Below are 21,604 nucleotides of genomic sequence, written 5' to 3' on the forward strand. Positions count from 1 at the left end.
CGGAGCCCGCTCAGCACCAACCTCCCGCACCCCTCCAGGCTGCCGGGGGTCCCCCGGCTCCGGGATTGCCCCTCTGCTCACTCCCCGCTCCGGGGCTCCCGCCTTCCCCCCCCCCCCCGCCCCGGCTCTGCCGGGGATCCCCAGAGCCGAGGAGCCACCAAAATCCCGCCAGGGCCATTTCCGGCTTGGCTTTGGGCTCCTGCAAGATCCAAACATCCCCTGGACCGCAAAATAAAACCCTCCCGGAGCTCCCAATGATGGATTTGGGGCGAGCTCCCCCTCCCCGCTCACCTGCGGGATTTTGGGAGGCGATTCTGCCGGACTCGGGGAAGCTGCGGCCTCAGCGACCAGCCGGGAGAAAAGCGTGGTTCCAAAACCGCTCCTCCTCTTCCTGCCGCTCCTCCTGTGTCCCTCCTCTTCCTCCCGCTGCTTCTCTTCCGTCTCTTCCCGCTCCTCCTCTTCCTCCCGCTCCTCCTCCTCTCCCAGCGCAGCCAGAGCCGCTGGAACTGGGGTGCCCAACGCCCTGAGCAACCCCCAGGTCCCTCCCAGGACCCCTCAAATCCCTGGAACCGAGCGTCCCCCGCATCCCCTGGAAGATCCCCCCGTGTCCCCAAGCAGGTCGTTATTTAACATCTCTATTTTTACCCTGGTTTTGGGTGTTTGGGAAGGACAAAGAGAAATGCAGAGAAAATCCAGGCCACGGGGAGGGTGTGCAGCCCCCAGCCAGGTGTCTTCCCAACACGGATCAGCAGCACCAGGGCTCAGGGGGGCTCTGCCCACCGGGGGTCCCTGGGGATCATCCAGCGCGGATCCTGCCATGGGGATGGAGCTGCAGCAGGGCACTGTCTTGGTTTGACAGACAGGTGTCTGCTGAGGAGCTCTGGAGCTTCTCTTGAAACGGAAAATGTAAACTCCCTCCCTCTAAATTAATATGACTTGGAAATTAAGGAGCTCTCTGGCAAAGATATGGGATTTAGAATAGCAGTTTTTCACTGGGAAAATGAAAATAAAAGTATAGTAATATAAGGACCAAAACACTGGCAAGGTCAGAATGCAGCCTGTAACCCTGTTGCTCAGGGTGTTGGTTACAGTCTGAATAATGGTACCTGTAGTTTTCTTGGAGGGACCAATGTGGTTTTGTTGAAGCAATGATTTTGGGGAAGGGTGTAGTTACTTTTTTAACATCTGGTAGTCATGAAGATAGGCCTGGTCTTCTTCTGGGAATTTAGTGGGAAAGGCTACTCTGATGTTTCAAATTTTAGGTTTTATTTAGTCTGGAAATACTTGGCTTTTCTCCTTGGCTGGGGCATCTCCCATAAGGTATAACTCCTTGTGGGGAGGAGTTGTGAGGGATGGGTCATGGAAGAGATAAGGAGCCCTGCTCCACCTGGTTTCAGCAGATGGTGATAGAATGTATACTTCTGCTTGCATCTTGCATTGCAACTTAAGACATGATCTACTCCTTATTCTATTACCATCTGCATCCTACCTTAATTAATATCTTCTTTCAACTCTGCTATATATTTTTATCCACAGTGAAACTTTACACACAGTTCTCACTTAAGATTAGGCTTTTCTGTGGTACTCAATGGGTTTCTTTATCTTTCTGCATTACCTACTAAGTGTAACTAGGTTTTTGAGCAAAAACAATTGTACGGATTGGTTTGCCTTTGCTTGAGGTGGGCCTAATCTAAACAGTCTTAAAATACCTTTTATGTGTACTATAGGAACTTTATCCCCATGCACTGTGTGCAAGGCTTCAGACTGGGCAGGACTTGCTTGAGTGATGGACTCTCAGGTGTTGACTGTTTAGGTGGCTTCTGTTAAGTTCATTTCTCAATTTTTGGATGTTTCCCTGCCAAGTGCCTTTAGGGTAATTTTAAGTAGTCTGTTGTACAGTTCAACTTTCCTGGCAGCTGGTGTGTGATAAGGGATATGATCTATTTATTCAATATCCTGGTTTTTGGCTGAGGTGTTTGTAAGGCTGTTCTTGAAATGGGTCCTGTTGTCTGAAGTTTCTCTCAGGGGTGCTGTGTCTTTATAGGACTTGCTTTTTTGGGCTTCAGACAGTGTTTTGAGTAGTAGTGTGAGGTACAGGGTGGGTTTCTAATGATCCAGTGGTGACTTCTACAATTGTGATCACGTAACACTTGCCTTGGGGGGTTTGATTTGTAAAATGTGGTACATCATCAAAGTTAAGATTCTTCAGAAAATAGCAAGATTGTCCTCTTTCCAGGGAGGCATCTGTATTTTAACAGAGGTGCTTGATGCATCTTGCTGTAAGGGAGCAAGAATCAGAGTAAGTCAGAAAGAAGTCATTTAAGCTGGTAATACACATGGTTGTTTACTGGAAATAAAATGACTAAGGTTTTGTCTTGAAAGAAAGACAAATCTAATCCCATTGTGAGGGTCATGAAGATAAATACAAAGGACTAAATACAAATGAAGAGCAGAAAGATATGAAACAGGGCTGGGCCTCACTGCCATAGCCCAGGCAGCCCCTGGATGTATTTGCCTGCCTGAATCCATCCCTTGCCCGGGCCCCAGGTTGGGCCGCTCTGGGGAATCTCTCACAGCATTCCTGGGATGATGCTGTTCCTTCCCTGGTGCCCCAGGGTCCTGCAAGCCCCTTTTGGAGCCACCCAGACACCTCCTGGAGCCTTTAGGGACCCTCCCAGCAGAGCGCAGACAGGGATTGACTTGACTCTTCCTTGGAAGATGGAGGCAGGAGAATACTGCCCACCATCTTCTTTCCAGCTGCCCTCCATTTGCACTCCTGCAAATGCTGCTGCTGCACTCAGGCTCTCCATTGCAGGCAGTCTGGAGCTCCTGCTCAAACCCATCCCTCTGTGTCCCCTCTTGGATGGAATATCAAGCAAACAACACAGGATGTGCAGAGAACATGAACTTTATTAACTTTACTACTCTAAAATCTACACTACGGGGGACTATGGGGTAACAGCCTAATGCCTAACTTGAACATGTAGAACAGGAACACTAAGGGGAAGGTGGAAAAGGTGGTGGGGGTTGCTACAGGTAAGGATGGGGGGTCTCTAAAGCCTACGATGGGGAATGTCGCCGTGCCCGGGCTGGCACGGGTCACCCATTCCCTGCTGTGCTCTGTGTGCCGTGCTGGAGCTGGAGGTCAGCTCTGGGCGAGATTTAGGATCTCCTGCTCTTCCTGCTCCGGCTGGCCCCCTGTGCTGCTCTGCTGTTCTGGGCCCTCTGCTGGGAGCAGCATTCCAGGAACTCCTGCAGCAGGGTGTGGTTGCTCCTCAGCAGCTGGACCAGCTCTGAGGAACAACCTTGTCCTGGGCTGCTGCTGCGAGGCCTCTGGCGCCGATTCTGCAAGGCAAAGCACAGGGATCCCGATGGAAGGGGCAGAGGGGCAGAGCAGGGCCCCTCTCTGGGCTGCCTTTGGCCTCTGAGCAAGAGAGCCAGGCCTGGCCAGGCTGCAGCAAGCAGAGCTCTGGCTGCCTCTGCCTGGGGCTGTCCCTGAGCTCAGCCCTGGCCTGATTCCCAGCCAGAGGCTCAGCTCCACTCTGCCATGGGGCCTTGGCCAAAGGGCTGCCCAAGAGGTCCAAGCCCATCCTTCCTGCCTGACCCCCCATCCCTCACCCTTCTCCAGCCTCTCCAGCGCCCTCGGTAGCGGCGCCATCCCAGGACAGTGCCTGTGGCCAGCAGCTGCACCAACAGGCACGTCCAGGACTGCCACGACATATCCATGCAGGGGGTGGTCGGCTCAGGGTCCCTGTTCTGCTGCTCCGGCTCCTGCACATACAGGACCGTGCCCGACCCAGGATGGATGGTTGGGTCGGGACGATGGCCCAGGAGCAGCAGCAGATACAAGTTGAAGAGCCATGGGACAGGGTCGGCCATGGTGCTCAGTTGAAGTGCCACCAGCACACCCGCTCTGGACGTCTGTCCTTGCCGAGGTGTGCCCAGGCTGTGGGGCACGGCGGTGGCTGGGGACAGTTGCCAGGCACCATGCTGCCCCAGAGGCTGTGATGTCACAGAATCCAAGCACTGGCTTGGAAGAGTTCTGGGAGATCAACTCCAGCCTGTGATCCATGGTTACCACGGCAAGCAGATCTGAGCCTGGAGTGCTATGGCCAGGCTTACCTTGAACACCTACTGCAACGGTGACTGCACCAGTGCCCCCTGGGGCACACCATTCCCATATCTCATGCCCCTTTCTGGGCAGCAGTTCTTCCTAATGTCCAGTGTACACCTCTCTTGGCACAGCTTCAAACCCTTTCTTGTCCTTGCCCATCTCTGAGACGGCTGGCACTGCCTTGGCCACTCTCCTGTATGTGGACAAGAGGCTGTGCCAACGAGTGCCACTCCTTGTTTGCTTGTGGCTGCTGTGGAAAGGAACATTCATGTATATTGCCATTTCTTATAGGTTTTACCCCAGATTTTCAGTCACAGCTGTTCTAGTGAAAACAAGTCTGTTTTCATGAGTATTTGAAGGGTAATAGAACACAATTCCATTGTGTTCCATTGAATTAGGGAAATTCTGCTGATTTCGTTTTCCTGAGGTTTTGAGATGAGTTGCAAATCCCAAAAATTTTCTCTTTGGGGAAATAGTAATTCCACAGTTTAGATTGTGGGGATATTGATTACTCAAAGTTGAGAACCTAATGTAGCTTTCTGCACAAGAAATTTTAAGCATCCTCTAATTGTTCTTGAAACAAAAACCTATTAAATCTGTTCTGTGGACAGAAATGGCTTCTGTGTTATTTCTCATAATTTATTAAGAATCTCATGCCAGGAAAAAGTCCATAGTGCTGTGTGATTTCCTTGGTACTGTTCTTTGGAATGGCTTTCCCCCCATTTTCTGAAGCTGCCCACAGAAAGGTCATAGATATGTGAGAAGTTCTGAAAGGAAAACTGGGTCTTTGCCTCCTGTTTAGGATCTGTGGTGAGCTGTGAGTCAGAGCTGATTTTTCATGATGTTGAAAATATAATTTAACCTTTTTGCAGAAGGATACATTGATAAAATCAAAGCATAGCATGGCTGACACTAGTAAATGAATTAAAATGCTTATCTGGAATGTGTTTATTTGATTGTTATCCTAATATTGTGGTAATAATTATGGTATCTGAGTACTAACCAAGCTAACATCTAATTTGTAGTTGATTTTCTGTCCCTAATGTAGTGAACAGAATTTTAAGAATTATGTTTTCTCTCATAACTGAGGAATGTGTTCACAGGCTGAATCTAAATATCACTTTCTTTTTGCAGAAGAGCAGTTTCATCTGAAGATGATTTTCCTTGCCCTCACTTTAACTTTTACTTTCTGTATTGTTGTCTGGCAGGTTGACCTTTTCAGATTGTGTGCTGAGAAATGCTGCTACTAAGGAGAGCTGGTGTCAAAACAGAGGTTTTTTCCTAGCTTTTATTTAAAATACTGAAAGACGAAAGGTTTCTAATTAAATTACAGAACTGCATATCATTAGGAACTATAGTTCTTCCCTGCTTGTATTTAGAATAACAGGCTAATGCCAACTGAACTCCTAAAACATATACAGAGATCACAAGCAGCCACCACAAGTGGTATTCAATTCTGGGAAACATAGTTTTTGATAGAAATCATTTTTGCTTTAATAATACAAGCTTATTCTATTCTAAAATTGGGGAAATTAGGTATGTTCTGGACTATCTGCATTTTTATTAGTTTCCTGTCTTTTTATCATTTCTTCAAGTACCAGTTTTATACACTTGCTAGCTCATTATTTATGATTTAAAATGGTGTCTCTTAGGCATGTAACTTGATAGTATTGTGAACCATGAAAATAATGTTTTTTTGGTCTGTCTTCATTTGATTAAGTGATTCCTGTGAAAGGACTGGGGGGTTTTATGGTTTGAGATGTAAAAGAAGTAGTTCAGCAGCCTTGGCAAGTAAGTGTGCCAGTTTGCAAGATGAATATGCAGAAACACCTGTGGTTCAGCTGGAATATACAGTATTCTAGTTTGCTGCTGCTGGGGTGTTTTGTTTTGTTGGTCTGTGAATCCATATTCTATACAGTATCATTTGTCAGAACTCCATTTCACTTTTACAGTCCCTCTGTTTTCCCACTTCTGAATTATGGTTTTCTCCATGCCTTTTATTTGGGGAATTCTTGGTGATAAAAACAATACATGGTCCATAATGTTTTGTGTTGTCAAATGGTTATGCTCTTCCACACATTTTCTAATTAGCCTCCTTCAGTCTCCTTCTATCAGTTTTATTTCCCTGTACTACACTTAACACTCACATTTCAAAGCTTGTATTTTTATGCTAAATGCTTCTGCTGCATAATTGTCTTAAAAAGAGTGTGTATGAATCAAACAGATTAATATTCTTCCCAGTCTTTCACAGTCTAAATTTATTTTGGAAAATGATTAAGAAAGATTTTCTCACTCTATTTCTGTCCTTGGATATAATTCCCCAGGCTATATTGAATCTTTTCTGCATAGAGGAGGGCAAAGTTTCAGTTGTTGCTGCAAAGTCTCCTAAAGCATCTCTACAGCTACTGCATAATTCCTTGTGACCTGGTCCATGTTTAAAGGTTATAAAGAGCATTTCTGCAAGAGCTGAGAAAGCACTGTAGAAATTTTAGCTTTAAATAATAAAGGCAAAGCCAAGTGTGCATCTCTGTTCTGTAGCTTTCCCTCTGCCTCAGTTTTATTCCAAGTTCTGCACAGAATAGAACCATGTGAGTCTTGGTGTGAGGCCACTGAAGCAGAGTTTTCTCTCTGGTTTCAGTTGCCCAACTGTCCCTTGTCATTCACAGGATCCTGTAAGCACATGAAATCAGTCTTTCAAAATATGTCAAAACCATTGCTTCTCTACCATAAAAAGTGTGGAGGTCACTTTCTGTTGTTTCAGTTCTGATTTGTTGTGTGAAAATTGCAGGTCCTCAAAGTTGTCCATGTCCTATTTCATCATCACATTTAATCATTTGCAGGTGCTAAAAATGCCCCTTCCTAAAATGACTTTGGATAGCAGTCATTCTTTGGTCTGGACTCAGAAATTGTGTGATTCACTCAAAAGACTGTAACCATATGACAGAAGAAGAGCAATTAAATATCAAAATTATTCAATTCCTCTTAATGTAGGGATTTAAATGTGTTCTGTTGCATTGTAGTGCTTTAGAATATTTTATGACACTTGCACAGGCATAGTCTGTAACCCATAAAACAAGAAAAAGGCCTAATTGCTCTGTGCATGGATTATTTATAACTGTGTGGTCTGTGAAGGAATGAGTCCAGAAAAAGAATGCCACTGAGTGTTAAAACCAATCTGCTTGCTGCATTTTAATTGGGATGAGAGTCTTAGGTCTTAGGCTTCAGAAATATTGCATTATGGATATGGTGCTTGCATTCTAATTTTAAAAAGAAATATGAGAAGTAAGTATTGATTAAGGAACTTTGTGCATCAGGGGTATAGTCACCATATGACAGATGAAGCCACTAAGCCTTGGGAGATTTTTGTCTTATTGTTCTAAACTTTAGATCTAGTCATTCACTTGGGAGGGGCAGGGAGAAGTTGGGATTTGTTCATAGAATTACTATGTCTGCATATGGATTTGTGGAGGCATAACTCCAGCAATGCAAAAGTGTTTATTTCAGCCTGCCTCTCTCTCTCCTTATTTATTTCCTTAGTTCATTTGTTCTCTGCTCTCTCTTACTGAACACATGGATCTAGACCTCCCTGATTCTCCTTCTCTGGAAGATACCAGCACGGGTTATACCAGTGCATGGGTTTTTTACAGCAAGCTTGGTGCACAATTTGTTTTAGGTTGGCAAATGGAGGCACCAGGAATGCAGAATACATTTAATTTCATTGAATGTATCAAATAATTTCCTTCTGAATTCCCTTAAGTGACACAATTCAGTCCAGAGTCAAGTTTTACATCCAAGCTGATACAGAAATCATAATAATTCAGTCATATAATGGCTCAAACAGCACTGTTATAGTGCACAATTAAAATCTGTGATGCTAAAATCCATTATCACCCTTGAAAGCTACTCTGGACACTTGGCACTTAAATTGATCTATTGATCCATTAATGCTCACCTTTTGCTAACCTATTGGTTAGGTAGTCTCCTTTAATTTTCCCCTTTACTGAAGCTATTCCACTGACCTACATGTAATTATGGTCCAACATGCATGCCTTTTCCAAAACTGCATTTTGGGAAGCTTGTGCTGGTTTTTGTGTGTGAGAAGTAAGGAAATTTCTGTTAACTTTGATAACTATCCAGAAAAGGAAAAAAACCCCAGAATCCCCATAGGTGATGTACTGTTTCTGTCTGATTTATATTTCACATGAACTAACATTTGTTACCTATGGCTGCAGGGAAACAAATAAACAAAACCAAGAAATTAATAAAACGTCACAACTGAAAGGGTGTAAGGGGTGAAAATGGTGAAAATTATTTGGGTAAAAATGGTACTTGCAGTTGAATTAGATGTAACAGGACTAGGCTTGTTCTGTTCTGAGACTGAGGAATAATAGATGAGATGAAGAGTAACCTGAGTGCTCAGGGAGTCAAGAAGAAATAATGTTTGCTATTTTTCTTAACAACATCTTTTGATTCTAACTTTTTCTCTGAAAATTGGCAGTATAGCAGAAGATATATTCAGCAGTAACAGCAAACATGTGCCACATTCAGTTTAACCATTTGCCCATGCACTCAAAGATCCATGCTGTTGAATAAGGATAAAGGAGGGCAAAATTGTGATTTGAAACACTTTTCCTTCTTAAAGCAAGTAGTTAAATAAAATATCTTAAAAAATAAAATACTGCTTCAGCAGATTGTTCTTAAAATTACATTGTTTGCCAAGTGTATATATTCCAATAGCCAGGAACTGTATGCCTAGAAAGCTAATAGTGTTTTCCTTGGAAACACCAGGGAAGATAAAAACACTAGGTGGTTCTTTGCTTGGAAAAAAAGAGAATTCAACTTTAGCAAATTGTCTGCTGATATTGAGGATTCTAAAACAGCACATACTTCCCATACCTTGTCCAGCACCTGCCTTGAAATCCCATCTCAATACATTTCATTATCCTGTAAGTCAAATAAGAAAAGCTGAAGACATAGACAAGGCTTAACAGTAATGATGCATGTGAGAGGAGTTATTTTTCTATTTTTAATTGAAAATTGGACAGGCTTTGAAAGTAAGCAAGTCCATGTATTGCTTTGAAGCTAACTAGAAGATCAGTCCATCTTGTAGTGAAATTGTTGCTGGGTGCTGTTTCTTCCCAGTATTTTGGTAGGTGGTCCCCTGCTGGCTGTCTGCATTTCTTCTCCCATTTGTTTTCTGTGCTTGTTTGGTATCACTGCTGAACGTTGCCAATAAGGAAACTGGTGTGCAAGAGTTGAGGAATCAGCTTTTGAAATTGTAAAACTGATCTGTAGGCTTTTTTCCTCTTGGATTTGTAAAATTTGGTGCATCATCAAAGTTAAGATTCTTCAGAAAATAGCAAGATTGTCCTCTTTCCAGGGAGGCATCTGTACTTTAACAGAGGTGCTTGATGCATCTTGCTGTAAAGGAGCAAGATGCAGAGTAAGTCAGAGAGAAGTCATTTAAGCTGGTAATACACATGGTTGTTTAGTGGAAATAAAATAACTAAGGTTTTGCCTTGTAAGAGAGTGAAATCTAATCCCATTGTGAAGGTCAGGAGGATAAATACAAAGGACTAAATACAAATGAAGAGCAGAAAGATATGAAACAGGGCTGGGCCTCACTGCCATAGCCCAGGCAGCCCCTGGATGTATTTGCCTGCCTGAATCCATCCCTTGCCCGGGCCCCAGGTTGGGCCGCTCTGGGGAATCTCTCACAGCATTCCTGGGATGATGCTGTTCCTTCCCTGGTGCCCCAGGGTCCTGCAATACCAGACTATCCACAAACAGCAGGATTGGTTGAACAGATGAATGTTTGTTAAAAGAACAGTTGAAAAAACTAAGAGATGAGAGCCTGTCATGATGGAAAACCCATCTGCCAGATGTGCTCCATACCCTTAACCATGGCCAACAGGGAAATGGAAAGCCCCTGGATGTACATGGCTGCACCAGTTTGCAAATGCAGCCATGGCCAGTGCGATTTGGACTTGCTGGGAAATTGTTCTGGGTGTGATGGCCCCTGACAGGGCCCCCCAGAGGCTGCAGAGGTGGATTTGGATGCAGTGGAATTCATTAGGATGAATCAGAAGCAAATGAGAGTTCTCAATGCAGAAAGAGGTATTCTAATTCCTCCAGGACACTTTGGTTGGAGAACTGCCCACTGGAGCTTGGCCTTGCAAAGTGTTCATGTCACAGGGAAAGTAATTGATGCAGATTGTCAAGGAGAAATCAAAGTAATCCATTTAAACAATAGTGAACAAGATTGGATTATTTAGCCCTATGACACAGTAGCACAATTATTAATATTTAAGTTTTGAAAACAGTTGTGAGAAAAGGAGACCCACCTCAAATCACCACTGTTTGTGGAGATTAAGCATTTGGATCCAGGAGCCCTGATAATGGAGGCAAAATGTGGTTGCAGAAGCCAAATGGCCCTGCCAGGCCAGCTGAAGGAACAGCTCTGGGCAAAGACAGCACTGTTAGAACCCTGAAACCTGGCCAGGAGCAATGGGAATATGTCCCTGCAGCCGAGTGTCTGTGTGAGAACAAGTGGATGTTATGGGATATTGTATTACAGATCCTGCCAGACCAAATCTCCCTGTTTGCCCCAACATCTCTTTGGGAAATGCCCTGATCCATGGGGCTCCATGTGAAGGCTGATGTGACACTGAGGGACTTCCACAGGAATTCCAACCAGGAGCCTGGGTGCCCTCAGGGGCTGGGACCCAGCCCTCCCCAGCTGGAGGGGAAAGGACCCACCAAGCCTTGTCAGCCACAGACAGTGCAGGAAAGCTGAACAGCAAAGAACCTGGGGGACATTATTCTGGAATTAAAAAGGCACCAGCTCCATGGACAATGGAATTATTGCTCCTAACCTGGATGAGACTGAGGAAAAAGAATGAGTAACCTTGTCCCTGAAGTACTGCTTATGTCTGTAAGTTGTATCTTGAGAGTCAGCCAGAATCTTGTTCACCAGAAATGCCTCTAGAGTTTCACCAAGGATTAGTCATGAAATTATTATGAAAATTTAAAGAGTGAAGTAGCCAAAATACTCAATGTAGCTAATTGCTGGGTATGTTCTCAGCTGATGTCAGGAGGAGTGGGGTTCCCTGTGGGGTGGCAGACCTCTGTCAGTGGGCTCTGACTCATAACAGATTCAATGAAGGGACAGTCACAGAAAAGTATTCTGTGGAACAAAGGAATACAGTTATCAGTTTTACAGGATTCACTAAAATTTCCCTTCAGTAGAAACTGAATCCTGTTAGAGGCCACAATATGAAAGGATTTCTGTGCTTTACCATCACCCCAATGTCAATAGAACTTGGGGTGCTGGAGCTGGTCAGGGCCAGTGTTCCAGCACTCCCAGCTGCAGGGGCACTGTGAAACTCCTCTGGCCCAAAGGCACTGGGGACACAACAGGAGCACAGGGAGGAGCCCTGGATCCATCAGCAGCCCACAGTGGGAAATGGGAAATCAGACATTTGGTACTGGGAATGGGACCTGCTGGATGTGCAGAAACAATGCCTGTAAATGGCTTCCTAAAGGATGGTTTGGGTCCTGTTTCCTGGCAATGTTGGTGCCTCCCTTGAGGGTACTTCAGCAACAACCATGAGGAAGAGTTAGGGCTGAGAGAACATTTTTCCCCTAAAGAGTGCCTTTGGTCTCAGAAAACCAAAGACTCTGGTTCACCCTGAGCCCCATGTGCACTGCCTCATCCTGTGGAGTTTACATTAATGAGTTGCAAGAAGTAGAAAATGATTCTGTGAAAATATCCAATAGGACATCCTATGAGCTCCAACAAACACAAATGGGGCTCTACAGAACCGCATGGTTTTGGATTATCTGCTTGCTGGCCAAGGAGGAGGCTGGAACAGGAATGCTGCACTTCTGTCAGTGATGAGTTTGAAGTCCAACAGTCAGGAATCACCTCGATGGAAAGAGCAGTAGAAGAGTGGCAGAAAGAATAAAATTCTTCTTGGTGAGATTGGCTCCATGGCTGCCAAACTGGAGGCTGCTGTGAAATGCATTTGTGTCAGTCACTGCAATCATTGCGGTGTGAGCACTTGGTGTGTTATGATTCTGTGTAAGAGTTGTTGTGACACTTTGTGCTGGAAAATTGAGTATTGAAACTTGTTTCAAAACAGGCACAGTCTCAAGAAAAAGTGGGGATTTGATAAATAACAGAGAATACAACTAATTAGGCATGTTTTAGAAGGAATGTGACTTACAGCTCTGAGTAATGAACTTGAACAGCACTTAATTGAAGAACAAGAGGCGATGCCTTTATGGCTCACACCTAAATCTAAGACTCAAGTATTAAAAGAATTGTTATGAAGGTTGTAGTTCATGCCTTGGTCAAAGCACTGATTGAAGTACCAAGGCCTGAACAAGGCCCTGAGCCAAAGCTGACCTCTGGATGAACCTTCCAACCAAACGTTATATTGTTACCTGCTCATTAATGAGGCATTTTTAGCAATATGATCTCTGTATCTCTGAATTGGTGAAACATTCATTTGTAAAGCAAACAAGATCCCATCTGTCTTTGTTTGGGGGTATTTGGTCAAAGTCAACTCCCTTAGTTCCTCCTTGAGCCCTGGCCAGACTTTGGGAGAAACCCAACAGGAGAGTTAAACCAATGTTCCTGCACTAGAAGTGATGTCAGATTCTTTATTCAGCACTGTCAGAGCTGGGCCCTCTCTCAGCAGGGTTGGGAGCCTCAGCTGTGGCTGGAGGCACCTGCAGCAATTCCCAGTGTCCAGGAGTGGCTCTGCAGTCCTTGGCTGTGACAGCTTCCCCCAGATGATGTGTGCACCTGGGGGATGGTAAAGTCTGGGGATAACTGGGGATGGATCTTTGTAAATCACTGTGGGCAATCTGGTAGTGATGACTGGGTGCATTGCTGAGCTTCTCCTTTTGTGATTCTTTGCAGTTTTGTGTTATATAAATTACACAATTTCTTCAGTTGGTGTCTGTGTCTTTGGTGCTGACCCTGCCCACTGGTGAAACTGAGTCTCATCCTGCTTGTTACCTTGGAAGACAACACCATCACTCCAAATGTCCCCTCAGTTCCTGCCTCCTTTCCCCTCTTTATACACTGAGCACGCTGTGCCATGGTCTGGGATATCCTGGGGTCAGTTGGGGTCACCTGTCCTGGCTGTGTCCCCTCCCAACCTCCCCTGCAGCCCCAGCCCCTCCCCAGCATGGCTGGACGAGGGGCAGGAAAGGCCTTGGCTCTGTGCAGGCTCAGCAAGAACAAAACCATCTCTGTGTGCTCAGCCCTGTGCTCTGCACCCGAGCCCAGCAGTGTCTCAGTGCCAGCGGCCGTGGCATCAGCCCCTCAAGGGCTTTCCATGCCAAGTGCCACCACAGGTGACCCAGGTGTGCTGTGCCAGGCATGGCTGCCATGGAAACAGTGCCCAGCTGCCCTTTCTGTCTGGCTGAGCTGGCCTTTGGCCCTGGCCCTGGGCTGTGCTGCTGGTCCCGCTGTGCCTGAGCAGCCAGCGCGGCACAGGGCAGGTGCCACGGCACAAGCCCCCAGCCAGGGATCCCCTCTGGCTCTGGGCAGTGACTCCAGCCCTGAGCAAGGGGCCCAGGGCAGGTTTCCGTGGCAAGCAGCCATCACAATGGCTCCAGGCCTTGACTGCCTGGCACCAAACTGAGGAAGGGTCTCTGTGGCTGCTGCCATGGCCCCTGAGCGCATCCAGGAGCGTCAGTGCCATTGTCCCTGGAACAGCCTCGGCACCGCTTTGTCCTGAGGGTGCCAGGGCAGCCGAGGACACAACAGCTCTGCATGCAAGTGGCCCTGGAGCCTGACTGCAGAAACGGGGCCTTGGGGTTCTTTCCAAGGAAACTTGGGCTGATGAGCATTGCTGTGGCACCCAAACCCAGCAGTGGGGCCAGTGCAGTGTCCGTGGCCACAGTCCCTTGCAATGGCCCGGGGCAGGTTGGGATGATGATCCACCCTCCCAGCTGGCCCAGGGCAGCTCTGCAGGGGTCTTGGTGGTGCCTTGGGCTTGGCACACACTTGAGGAGGGTGTCTGTTTACAATGGGGAAACTGTCTTGTAGCAACCTAAACTATTTTATACTCTTTGCTGTGTACAGCCAATTCTCCAAGCACAGCAGGTCTCAGGTGAGTGGGAGAGACAGGATGGGGCTGGGGAATGTGAAGCAAGGTTGTCCACATTGGGTCAGATTTCAAGGCACAGTTTCTCTGAGCAGGCCAGGCCTCCTGAGGAGAGACCATGGATCAATATCAATCACAGAATGCTGCAATCACCTCTGCTCTAAAGAGAAGTTGAATTAAATACATCTTTAAAATAAGAATGCATATTCATTAGAAACACTTTGAAGTACTGAGGGACTCAGAGAGGCTTCTGTGTTACACACTCCAACAACTGGGAAAGGGGACAGGGACCATGAATGGGATGGGCAATGGGGACAAGGACAGGGAATAGGCACTGGGAAGGAGAACAGGGATAGGGACATGGGAACAGGAATGAGAACAGCAACCAAAATGGGAATAATGGGATGAGGACAGGGAATATGGAAATAGCAACTGGAGAGAGAATATGGGATGGGGATTAAGAAGGTTGGACAGGGAACAAAAATGGGAATATGGGAACAGGATTGGGAATATGAAAACAGGAATTCAGGAATGGGATTAGGACAGGGAATACAGGGTTGGGAATATGGGAACAGCAATCAGGCAGAGAATATGTGACAGGGAATGAGGATCCGAGCGGGAGTGGGGTGACATAGGAATGGGCTGGGGACAAGGGGAGTGACAGTGGGGAGAAGAGGATTCTGGACAGGGACAGCAGGAGCTGGGATGGGGTGACATGGGGACAGTGGTAGGGCAGGAGGTCCTTGATCAGAACCTCTGCCAGTGTATCCCAGTAGAGCTGGTGCCACTGAGCCTGGGCTTCCCAACACCCTGAGCAATACCCAAGTCCCTCCCAGGAACCCTCAATTCCCTCAAATCCAGTGTCTCCCACATCCCCTGAAAGATCCCCTGATGTCCCCAACCATGTCTAAGTTCAACATCTTTATTTTTACCCTGATGTTGGGTGTTTGGGAAGGACAAAGAGAAATGCAAAGAAAATCCAGTCCATACGGAGACAGGAGGATGTGGAGCCCCCAGCCAGGTGTCTTCCCAACACGGTTCAGCAGCACCAGGGCTCAGGGGGGCTCTGCCCACCGGGGGTCCCTGGGGATCATCCAGCGCGGATCCTGCCATGGGGATGGAGCTGCAGCAGGGCACGAAGCTCTTCCTGCACTCGGGGCACTCGCAGGGCTTCCCTCAGTGGAGACTCCGTTGATGTCTGATCAAGTTAGAGCTCTGTGAGAAGCTCTTCCCACACTCGAGACACTTGTAGGGTCTCTACCTGGTGTGGATGAGCCGGTGCCTGATGAGATGTGAGTTGTGCTTGAAGCCCTTCCCACAGTCATAACACTCAAAAGGCCTTTCATCCCTGTGACTGCGATAGTGCAGGATCAGATTAGAGCTGGTTGTAAACCCCTTCCTGCATTTATCACACTCGTAGGGCCTTTCCCCAGTGTGGGTGAGCCAGTGCCTGACGAGGGCAGAGTTGTGCTTGAAGCCCTGCCCGCAATCAGAGCAGCGGAACGGCTTCTCATCCGTGTGAGTGCGATAGTGCCGGAGCAGAAGGGAGCGGCTCTGAAACTTCTTCCTGCATTTATCACACTCATAGGGCCTCTCCCTAGTGTGACTCCTCCGGTGAACAGTCAGGTCTGAGCTCACTCTGAATCTCTTCCCACACTCCCCACACTCGTAGGGCTGTTCCCCCGTGTGGATTCTCCGGTGTCTGATCATCTCTGATCTCCTCCTGAATCCCTTCCCACATTCTGAGCACTTGTGGGGCTTCTCCCCATGGTGAAGCTGCTCACGCAGCCCCAGCTCTGAGTTCCGGCCGCCTCCCCGGCCCGGGCTGGCTCTTTCCTGCTGGGATCCCCGGGCTGTGCGTTTGCAGCCCCTCCTGCTGTGGGATCTGTGTGGCTTTTCCTCCCTGTTGCATTCCTGCGCCATGGAGCCGCTGCAAACAGCCTCTTGCCTGAGGCTGTGCTGCGGGGATTTGTCCTCCCTGCTGTCCGTGCTCAGCTCCTTGACTGGGGAGGAAGGACAAGGACAGGATGGGATTTGCCTCCGTGCCAGAGGCAAGGGCAAGGAGATCCCCCCAGGGCTGTGCTGCAGCCGGGGCCGTGCTGGGCTGGGAGATGGAGCAGGACACAGGGGGAAAGGGGCACTGACTTCCTCCTCACCTGCCTGCAGCTCCCGGGCCATCGACCTCGTCCTCATGGCCTCCTACTCCTTCTCCTCCTCGGTGCCAAAGTTTAGGAAATCCTGGTTTGGGAGGGAAACAAGGGCTGAGCGCGTTGGGTTTGATGGTGGCGCTGCCCAAGGGCAGCTGGAGCAGTCAGCGCCCCTTTCAGCCTCGGGGGCCCGGAGCCCGCTCAGCACCAACCTCCCGCACCCCTCCAGGCTGCCGGGGGTCCCCCGGCTCCGGGATCGCCCCTCTGTGCTCTCCCCGCTCCGGGGCTCCTGCCTTCCCCCCCGGCTCTACCGGGGATCCCCAGAGTTGATATCTCCCCCTCCCCGGTGTGATACTGGGCGATTCCACATGGGACCCACCAAGATCCCGCCTGCGCCATTTCCGGCTCGGCTTTGGGCTCCTGCAAGATACAAACATCCCTTGAAACGAAAAATAAAACCCTCCCGGAGCCCCCCAGGATGGATTTGGGGCGAGCTCCCTCTCCCCGCTCACCTGCCGGTTTTTGGGGGGCGATGGTGCCGGAGCCGGGGCAGCAGCCGCCACAGCGACCAGGCGGGAGAAGCGCGTTGTTCCAAAATCGCTCCTCCTCTTCCTCCCGCTCCTCCTGTGTCCCTCCTTTTCCTCCCGCTGCTTCTCTTCCGTCTCTTCCCGCTCCTCCTCTTCCTCCCGCTCCCCCTCCTCTCCCAGCGCAGCCAGAGCCGCTGGAACTGGGGTGCCCAACGCCCTGAGAAACCCCCAGGTCTCTCCCAGGACCCCTCAAATCCCTGGAACCGAGCGTCCCCCGCATCCCCTGGAAGATCGCTCCGTGTCCCCAAGCAGGTCGTTATTTAACATCTCTATTTTTACCCTGGTTTTGGATGTTTGGGAAGGGCAAAGAGAAATGCAGAGAAAATCCAGGCCACGGGGAGGGTGTGCAGCCCCCAGCCAGGTGTCTTCCCAACACGGATCAGCAGCACCAGGGCTCAGGGGGGCTCTGCCCACCGGGGGTCCCTGGGGATCATCCAGCGCGGATCCTGCCATGGGGATGGAGCTGCAGCAGGGCACTGTCTTGGTTTGACAGACAGGTGTCTGCTGAGGAGCTCTGGAGCTTCTCTTGAAACAGAAAATGTAAACTCCCTTCCTCTAAATTAATATGACTTGGAAATTAAGGAGCATTCTGGCAAAGCTATGGGATTTAGAATAACAGTTTTTCGCTGGGAAAATGAAAATAAAAGTATAGTAATATAACGACCAAAACTCTGGCAAGGTCAGAATGCAGCCTGTAACCCTGTTGCTCAGGGTGTTGGTTACAGTCTGAATAATGGTACCTGTAGTTTTCTTGGAGGGGCCGATGTGGTTTTGTTGAAGCAATGATTTTGGAGAAGGGTGTAGTTACTTTTTTAACATCTAGTGGTGATGAAGATAGGCCTGGTCTTCTTCTAGGAATTTAGTGGGAACGGCTGCTCTGATGTTTCAAATTTCAGATTTTATTTAGGCAGAAAATACTTGGCTTTTCTCCTTGGGTGGGGCATCTACCATAAGGTATAACTCCTTGTGGGGAGGAGTTCTGAGGGATGGGTCATGGCAGAGATAAGGAGCCCTGCTCCACCTGGTTTCAGCAGATGGTGATAGAATGTATACTTCTGCTCGCATCTTCATTGCAACTTAAGACATGATCTACTCCTTATTCTATTACCATCTGCATCCTACTTTAATTAATACCTTCTGTCAACTCTGCTATATATTTTTATCCACTCTGAAACTTTACACACAGTTCTCACTTAAGATTAGGTTTTTCTGTGGTACTCAATGGGTTTCTTTATCTTTCTGCATTAGCTACTAAGTGTACCTGGGATTTTGAGCAAAACCAATTATATGGATTGGTTTGCCTTTGCTTGAGGTGGGCCTAATCTAAACTATCTTAAAATACCTTTTATGTGTACTACAGAGACTTTATCCCCATGCACTGTGTGCAAGGCTTCAGACTGGGCAGGACTTGCTTGAGTGATGGACTCTCAGGTGTTGACTATTGAGGTGGCTTTTGCTAAGTTCATTTCTCAATTTTTGGATGTTTCCCTGCCAAGTGCCTTTAGGGTAATTTTAAGTAGTCTGTTGTACAGTTCAACTTTCCTGGCAGCTGGTGTTTGCTAAGGTATATGATCTATTTATTCAATATCCTGGTTTTTGGCTGAGGTGTTTCTAAGGCTGTTCTTGAAATGGGTCCTTTTGTCAGACGATTCTCTCAGGGGTGCTGTGTCTTTATAGGACTTGCTTTTTTTGGCTTCAGACGGTGTTTTGAGTAGTATTGTGAGATACAGGGTGGGTTTCTAATGATCTAGTGGTGGCTTCTTCAATTGTGATCACGTAGCACTTGCCTTGGGGGGTTTGAGGCAGTGTGATGTAGTTCATTTGCTGGGCTTCTTTATACTTATATTTGGAGTACTGCCCCACATATTAGAGAGGCCTTATGGGCATGGCCTGCTTGATTTGAGCACATGTCTTACAGTTATGAATAACTTGAGAAATGCAATTTATAGTTAAATCTGCTTTTCAGTTTTGTGCCTACTTATAGGTGACATTTTTTCCTTGATGGCTTGAGGCACTGTGAGCCTATTGAGCTAGGAACAACTCTCCCTTATGTTGCTAATTTAAATTTATTTGTGACATCTCTATTTTTGCAGCTCGATCTACTTGCTCCTTTTTTTAGTGTTCTTTATTAGCCTGACTTTTGAGGACGTGGCTGTCTACATGATGGACTTTTACAGAGAGTTTGTCTGAGTGGCAATGTTTTTCCATTCATCAGCAGCCTGAATTGGTTTTCCTTTATGTTGCTAGCTGGCCTTTTTTAAACTTTCTATCTAACTGCACAGAGCATTGATTACTATTTATGATTCAGTATAACGGTAGAGCTTTGGCCAGTTCTCTCTTTCAGCAGTGTCCAGGGCCAGCTGAATGGCTTTGAGTTCAGCAAGTGCACTTGATTCACCTTCTCCTTCAGTAGCTTGTGTGACTCGTCGTGTGGGGCTCCCTGCGGCCACTTTCCACTTCTGGTTCATCTCAAGCATGAGACAGAAACTGTCAGTGACAAGAGCACAGCCTGTTTCTTGTGCTGGTAGTTGGTTGTATGGTGGAGCTTTTTAGCCTGGGTTACTTGTTTCTGCTTTTTTTTTGTTAGTGAGACTATAGTTTTTATCTTGTGTCCGGTTTGAAGTGTTTTTAAAATTTCAGGGTGATTTGTGTTTCTAATCCGGCCGTGCTGTGTGATGAGAGCAATCCATGGGCTCCATGTGGTGTGGGTGGCGTGGTGGGTAGAGGAGCCTTTTCTTTAAACATCCACCCCAGCACTGGGAGTCAGGATGCCAGCAGGAGTTGTGCTTTTGTAGTAATTACTTTTGAAGTGGCTTGAACTTTCTTATTGTAGGCGGATAACTTTTTTTTTTTTCTTTTTGGTGAGTGTAGTTTGCTTCAGACTTTGTGTAACTTTGACTCTAGAATTCTGGTACTCAGCCTCGAGTCTCCCCAGGCACCTTCTGCTAAAGGCTCCAGGACAAGCCATTGTTCTTGGCTGCAGAGTAAAGCACATTCCTCACCTCTGGTCCCCTCTTGACTGGGCCAAGGGCACTGCATGAGCGATTTTCTGCTTGGTCTGGGTGAAGGTTTGTTGCTGTTCACGGCCACAGCTGGAATTGTTCTTCTTAGGGTGACCAGGCAGAGAGGGCTCACAATGCAGCTGCACTCAGGAATGCATTCTCTAAAAACTTATGGCCCCTAGGAAAGCTTGTGTTTCCTTCTTGCTGGTGGGTGGAGACACTCTGATGATCTCATTGATCATTCCAGTGGGGATCTGGCTCTGTCCATCTTGCCACTCTACTCCCAGGAACTGGATCTCTAAGGCAGGTCCCTGACTTTGCTCTTCTCGATGGCAAAACCTCCTTCCAGCAGAATCTGGATGATCTTCTCTCCTTTCTCAAATACTTTTATTGCCATGTTCCTCCACACCATGATGTTATTGATGTATTGCAGATGTTTTGGAGCTTTACCCTTTTCCAGTGCAGCCTGGATCAGCCCGTGGCAGATGGTGGGGCTGTGTTTCCACCCCTGGGGCAGTCTGTTCCAGGTGTGCTGCACGTCCCTCCAGGTGAAAGCAAACTGAGGGCTGCACTCTGCTGCCAAAGGAATGGAGAAAAATGCATTGGCAATGTCAATGGAGCCACTTTGCTGCCTTGGGCTTCAGCTCCTCCTGGAGATCCAGCGTGTCCGGCACGGCAGCGCTCAGCACTGGAGAATCAACGACTGGGAGAGAGAGGGGGTCTACTGACTGCTGATCAGAATCCAAATTTACTCTCAGCTACATGTGCTTATATACCATTTTTAGGAAAGCTGGTAATTTTTTTACCACATTGGTTGGGTTAAACATCACACAAACAAGTGTACACATTTTGCATCATTTCTATTTGATTCATTCTTCTTTCCTGTCACCAGTCTTGATGCAATGTTCATGGAGTCTTCAAAACTCTTTTTGCTCTTGCCAAGGCATCTTGGCTATGAAGCTGCTTATGCTCATTAAATCCACAGTACTCTGTCTTAGCTCCCACAGTGGAGTCACTTCATTCAAGGCACAATAGCCTAGATTTCAGCCTAGTTTCAGCCTAGTTTCAGCCTAGTTTCAGCCATTCCCCATATCATTTCAGTGTTGGACAGTGCTGCAGTGCCCAGAGCCCTGCCAGGCCCGGTGCCCCAGGACAGACACCCCGAGCCCCCCCCTGCCAGGCCTGGCTTTGCAGGCTGGGCTGTGCGGGACCAGAGCAATTGGCCGATGGACGCGGCCAGGGAGTTGTGCTCAGCGGCTCCATGGCCGGCTGCAGGCCGGGGATGAGGGGTGTCCCTCAGGGAGGCTCTGCCTGGGCCCCGGGGCTCTGCAATGGCTTTGGCAGTGGCCCAGAGAGGGGCTGGAGCTGCCCTCAGCACGGGCTGTGCAGGGACAGGAGCCGAGCGGGGCAGGGGCTGAGCAGAAGCGCTTGGGCTGCGCATGGAGGAGAAGCTCAGCGCGAGCCGGCAGTCGCTGCTGCCGGCCCAGAAAGCAGCCATGGGCTGGGCTGCATGGAGAGGAGCAAGAGCAGCAGCCAAGGGAGCTGAGCGTGGCCCTCGAGGCCATTCCTGTGAGACCCTGCCTGGAGCTCTGCATCCGTGTGGGGGCCCCACAATGAGGAGGACGCGCAA

The sequence above is a fragment of the Erithacus rubecula genome, assembly GCF_903797595.1.
Source record: "Erithacus rubecula genome assembly, contig: scaffold_804_arrow_ctg1, whole genome shotgun sequence".
Classification (NCBI taxonomy): domain Eukaryota; kingdom Metazoa; phylum Chordata; class Aves; order Passeriformes; family Muscicapidae; genus Erithacus; species Erithacus rubecula.